Source organism: Microtus oregoni, unplaced genomic scaffold (genome assembly GCF_018167655.1).
Source record: "Microtus oregoni isolate MIOR12 unplaced genomic scaffold, Mior012 000006F_ref0000085, whole genome shotgun sequence".
NCBI classification, from domain to species: domain Eukaryota; kingdom Metazoa; phylum Chordata; class Mammalia; order Rodentia; family Cricetidae; genus Microtus; species Microtus oregoni.
The window spans coordinates 30,247,893-30,253,743 of NW_024543065.1; the positions used below are offsets into that span (position 1 = coordinate 30,247,893).

General features: G+C 47.2%; 2 pseudogenes; both read right to left on the reverse strand.

Moving 5' to 3' along the window:
- Positions 1–1,302: 1,302 nt before the first annotated feature.
- LOC121449749 lies at positions 1,303–1,733 on the reverse strand (annotated as a pseudogene).
- A 3,010-nt stretch (positions 1,734–4,743) lies between these two features.
- On the reverse strand, positions 4,744–5,242 carry LOC121449677 (annotated as a pseudogene).
- Between the last annotated feature and the right edge of the window lie 609 nt (positions 5,243–5,851).

A 5,851-nucleotide genomic window follows, 5' to 3' on the forward strand; every position in this document is an offset into this window, starting at 1 on the left:
ATTCTATTGGGGACACTTAACCCGGGGCCTCTATTCTTTTAATAGAGTCCAATCTTGTTCACCATTTTCTCCTCCCTTGGATCTGGAGGCTAATATCCATGAACATGGGAGGCTTTATGATTAAGGCACGAAAATCAAAATAATTCCAGACCTCTAAGGCATTCCTAGAGGTATTTATGGTCATGCCAACCCTTCACTTCCCTCCTGCTCTTTGCATCTTCTGGCCTGTGCAGACTACTGATGAAAGACAAAACTAAGGGCCCCCGCATGAGTCGCTGAAACTCGGACTGAGCCAAAGCTGAGCGGCCCGGACCCCGTGGCATAGTTTCAGGGAAGGAAGAGCCTTGCAAAACAGGGTGAGCCTAGGCTAAGAGAGCGGGCGCGGGAGGGATCTGCACAAGCAACGCTTACCCGGTCTCACCGAGCCCCGCGGGCGGGTGCGGGACGAACACCCCACAATTGGACCGCGGAGACTGCTTCTTCTTGGAGCGCCAGATGTGGAAGGTGGGGTGCTTCTTGGGGGCCTTGGACGGGCTGGCCTCCCTGGATCCGCCCGGCGACGGTGGCGACAGCGGCATCTCCTCCTCGTGTGCCTCTTCTGCCGGCTGCTCCGACGCAGTCCTCGCTGGACCCCAGCCGCGGTGGAAGAACTCACCTGGGCGCCAGCTCGCCCGTCTTTCCCAGTGTGTTGCCCGACCCCGCCCACTTCTCGCCCTAGCGAGGGACGGAGGAGGGAGAAAGGACAAGGACCTGAGAAGGCTGGGCTGCTGGAGCTCCGCGGAGCAGGGCCGGGCCGCCCCATAGCGCCCCCGCGCGGCCGGGGCTGCAAGCCCAGGTGCGGCCACCTCGGGACATCAGGTACCTCCGGCCCGCCCCTCGGCTCCGGCTGCGGGGCAGCGACACCTATTGGACACTTCTGGAACAGCGTCCCCTGTTCCTGGTCGGTTTCTACAAAGCCTCTAGCTGCCATGGGTCACCTGCTGGAGTTGGTGGCCTCTCTTGGCCTGTGTCTGACTAGCAGCATGAGTGGCTGCTTAGCCACGAACTTCACCTGGGGAAGGATGGGAGAGGTACGTCCCCAGGCCGCGCCCCATGGCAATTCGGACTCCTTCACTCTGGGTGGCTGGGCTGGTTTCTGATGCTGTTTGTAAACACGAGAGCCAACTTCTCCACTCCTCAAGAGTCTGAGTAATTAATTTGGACGCACATCGCATAAAGTACTAAGGGATTAAAAAAAAACGCACGGAGGAGGACGGAGGACATTCCCAAGCTTTGCAGTTCTGAAAGGGCTCTCCATATCCCTCACAGTGAATTAAATGTTAGTCCCATAAGGTACATGTCCTTTGTTTCGCTGCTCATCCCTTTCTTTACTGAAGCGGCACTGAGATGACTAGGTAGCATGGCCTTCCTCGTGGCGGCCAGCACGTTGCTCAGCTCCTCCCGCTTCCTCTAGGCGCGTATGTGGTGCCCACCCGCTTCTTGATGAACTTGAGCACGCACTTGTACTTGGACACCTTGAGCAGCTCCACGGGCACGAAGCCGCACACCTCCCGGATCATGTCCCGCACGAACTTGGTGTGCTTTGTGAGGCGCCCGTGCTGCAGGCTGTGCCTCGGCTGGCTTACGTTCTTCATCACCTTGTGGCCCTTGTTGAGGCCCATAGCCATGGGGTAGCGCAGGGCCACGGCTGCTCCTCTCCGATGGCAGCTGCGACAGGAAAAACGGCGCCGCATGGAACCCTGGGATATCTCGCATGGCAGTGATTTTAAGCGACAGAGGTACACTGGGAATTCTCTGAAGAGCATTAAGACCACTGTTTAAAACCGAACCCCACCATGCTGCAATGCCTTCTTCTCTTTTTGGAAGATGCAGCTCAGGCCTTCATTCCTTCACTTATTATCCCAGAGCATGCATTGGTATTTCATTGTTTCCCTACAATTGTGTCATGATATCAACTACAGATAGTTACAGAATACAAATCGTGCCAGGCATGGTGGCATGTGCACCCGTTGATCACAGCACACTTGGGAGGCAGATATTTATTTGTAAGTTCAAGGCCACTTGCTCTACATAGCTATTTCCAGGACTGTCATGGCTCTATAGAGAGGCTCAGTCTCAAAAGCAAAACAAAAATACCAATCATAAGCAACTCAGGATTTTTCATATTTAACTGGTTGAGGTGTAAATGTTTTCAATGATGGGCAGATGACATGGTCCTACAAAATCCTTTTGCAAGAACCTTTTAAAATACACAAAGTTGGGGCTTGGAGCTGAGTGATAAATACTTGATTAGAAATCTAGAAGCACAGGTTTGATCCTAAATGATAAAGAATTAAATACAACAAATAAAAACAACATAGACCAGATAAAATGTCACTATAAAAACTGCTTCTACTTCAGAATCTCTTTCCTATCCTTTCTGTGTGTGGATGCTCATTTTGTAAAAGTCACCCATTATTCCAACCTTTCTCACCAAGGGACAGCTGCCTGTTCTGGGACTCCACTTAAAGGAATCCAAATATGTGTTCTTTTGCTTTGAACTCTCACCATTGACCCAATATTAATCTGTGAACATCATTCATATTCCTGCTTCTAGCCATTTTAAAGCTGCTGTAGACTGCTATTGCATGGTATGACCCTACCACAGTCAACTGTGGATGGATGTTTAGAGTTAGGGTTGTCATGTTGGGGCAATTATAAATAAAGCTGATGTAATTCTCAGGCACTGAATGAATAAGCATTCACTTCTGTTGGACACACACATACAAACACACAGATGCTCAAGCTCTGAGTAATAGCAAGTGTAAAGGCTCAGCATTGATGAAATATATGGTAAACTATAAAATACGGTTTTGTAACATTTTTTATGATTCTTCAACAGTGTTTGAAAATTCCAGTTTTTTAAGCTCTCCATCAAAGCTTGATATTCTAAGTCAGGCATTCAAGCTCACACTGTAATCCAAACACTCAAAAGACCAAAGCAGTAGAACTGGCTGGAGTTGGGACAGCCTGGGCTACATGGTAAGTTCCAGGCCTGTCTAGACTACTAAATGAGAGACTGTCTGAAGGAAGCAAGCACTCCGAGTATAGTTGCATTCACTTCGATCCCAGCACTGGGGAGACAGAGGCAGTCGCATCTCTGAGTCTGAGCACGGCCTGGCTTACTTAGCAAACTCCAGAACAGCCAGAGACACAGAGTGAGACCCTATCCATCTTCCCTCGAAAGAGAAAGAAAACAAAGATGGACAGAAAGAGGGGGAAAGAAACCAGGGTAAAATATAACATTTTGAGCCAGGTCCTGGCTTGAAGGCACACGTGGATAGTGTACATCAAAAGGAAGAAATCATTAGCTACTTCAAGGGACAGGGAACTTGTGAAAAGTCCCAGCCCAAGGTATTAGGGACAAAGAAAGGGAACCGTCAATAAAGATTTGTAAAAAGCTGGCCCTTCAGCTGCTAAAGGGCCATGATAATAATAAGACAGAAGTAGGGGACGGGAAGAGAGAAATGGGAAAATAAAGGGAATGAGGGGCATGGAGAGAGAAAATCTTATTGCTACTCATATTTGAGCCAGGAGTAAATCAGTTCTTTTGTTTCCTTATTTTAGCAATTCAGTTCTCCATTCTTGACCTTCCAAGCGAGCCCCTCCCCTTGTTTGTGTGACTTATGAATCCCAATCACACTTTTTTTTTTAAATTACTCTTTCCCATTGCAGTGAAGTAAGTACTTTACAGATCTCTGTCTCCTATTATGCTCAGAGAAACGAAGGGCATTTCTTATTTCTCTTTATATGATCAAGGCACAGATGGCCATTAGTTGAAATTTTCAATTAAACCAATTGATGCTGCAGACGAAGGTGGACATCTAAAATGTCCAGGCACAGATCTTTTAGACTGTACACATCACATAAGCAAAAGTCACAGAGCTCTCTCCACTATCATGTTCTTAGTGAGTAGTAGCACAGGGAATGACTTAGTGTAGGCATTTAACATATACTCACGATATAAATGTTCAAGAAATTCAAATTAAACTGGGCATCATGATACAGGCCTATCACTCTAGCCCTTGGGTGGTTGAAATGGGAGACCAAAACTTTCAGGCTACCTGCACTACACAAGGAAACTCTGTCAAAAAACTGAGCCGGGAATGCTAGTGTACACTTTGTATTCCTAGCACTGGAGTGACTGGGGCAGGAAGTTTGCTACAAGACTGAGGACCAGACCAGCTTAGATTATAAACATTACCTATTCTCACCTCTCTTTCCCTCCAAATGCCAAACAAAGTCGTCATGGGAGTAGATGTTTACATCCGAGCACTTGGGAAGCTGAAGCAAATGATTTACAATACATATTTGAGGTCAGTCTAGACTAAACTCTTTTTAAAAAGTTAGAAAAAGCCAGACATAATAATACATGCTTATAACCTACACACTCAGGAAGCTGATGCAGGAAGATTTCCAGGAGCTAGACTCTGATGTGGTCCTGCCACAACATGTGTTCATGTGCTGAGAGGGAGAAGTGGCTTCAAGGAGAAGATCTGAATTGTCTGATCATCAGATCAGTTTCATATCAGTGGCTAGCTCCAAATAGCTTCAACCATCTTTATTTATACATCAAAACAAGCATGTTTTTCCATAATAACAAACACGATTTTTTTCATCCTCCAGTGAAACCCCCCCCCCAAAACGAGTAAGTCAAATAGGTTTTTCCCAACTTTTACATTAAAACATCTTTTTTTTTTAACATTAAAACCCTAGGATGTTTATTACAAAGGTAAACCCTGATCCTTGAGTTGGGCTTATCGGTAGGATTTCTGGTATCGAGCACGGGCACCAGGACCTCCGAACTTTTTGGATTCACAGTGCCAAGGGTCAGCTACAAGCAGGGTCCGATCATACTGGATGAGGATATCTTTGATCTCCTTCTTAGAGGCCTCATCCACATACTTTTGGTAGTAGGCTTTGGAGATGGACCATCGGATAGCATAAATTTGGGCCACATGACCACCACCCTTCACACGGACCCGGATATCCACACCCGCGAATCGCTCCTTGCCCAGCAGCAGAACAGGCTCCAGTAACTTGGACTGCAGCGTATGCGCCTCGATCATCTCCAGGGGACGTCCGTTCACCTTGATGATCCCATTCCCCCGTGTGCAGTGCGCCACAGCTGTGGCTGTCTTCTTGCGTCCGAAGACTTGCAGGACTGCAGCGGACCCTTGGCCGGCATAGCTGCGAGTATGAACACGAGGTCCTCACCGCGCGGCGCCGCCACCGGAAAAGTCATTAAAACATCTTTAAATCAAAAGCAACACATACCATTTTGCCAGCTTGGCCAAATACTGACCCAGGTACATTCTATTTTTACAAAACTAAAGGCGATAAACATAGGCACACATTTTCAAGAATAATATCATTCAAAACATAATTACAGAGATTGTGATGATCATCCTGTCAGCACTGAATTAGAGCAGCTCCCGGGGTCCAAAGTGACAGCTGGCATCCCTAAGCAGGAAACCTGAGAAGCATCAGCTCCTTAAGAATTTTAGGGAAAAATTTTAAGAAAAAATGGGTTTCCAAGAATGATCACATTTTCCCATACATGATTAGCAAAATGATAGTAAAACCATCAAGGTTTCTCTCTGTGTGTTACAAGAGAGAAAAGACAGTGTGCAGGCTGTGGAGTCCCAGCAGTATTCTGTGGTGTGCTGAAGTCTACTGGCCCTTGCCAAGGGAGTCTGTCCCCATCGGCTTTTGCCTCATCTGGAGACCCATTGGACAAACACTCATATACTGTCCCAAAAACTGGGCCTCACAACTCCCAACAAGACCCTGTCTCAAAAGAAAAACAAAC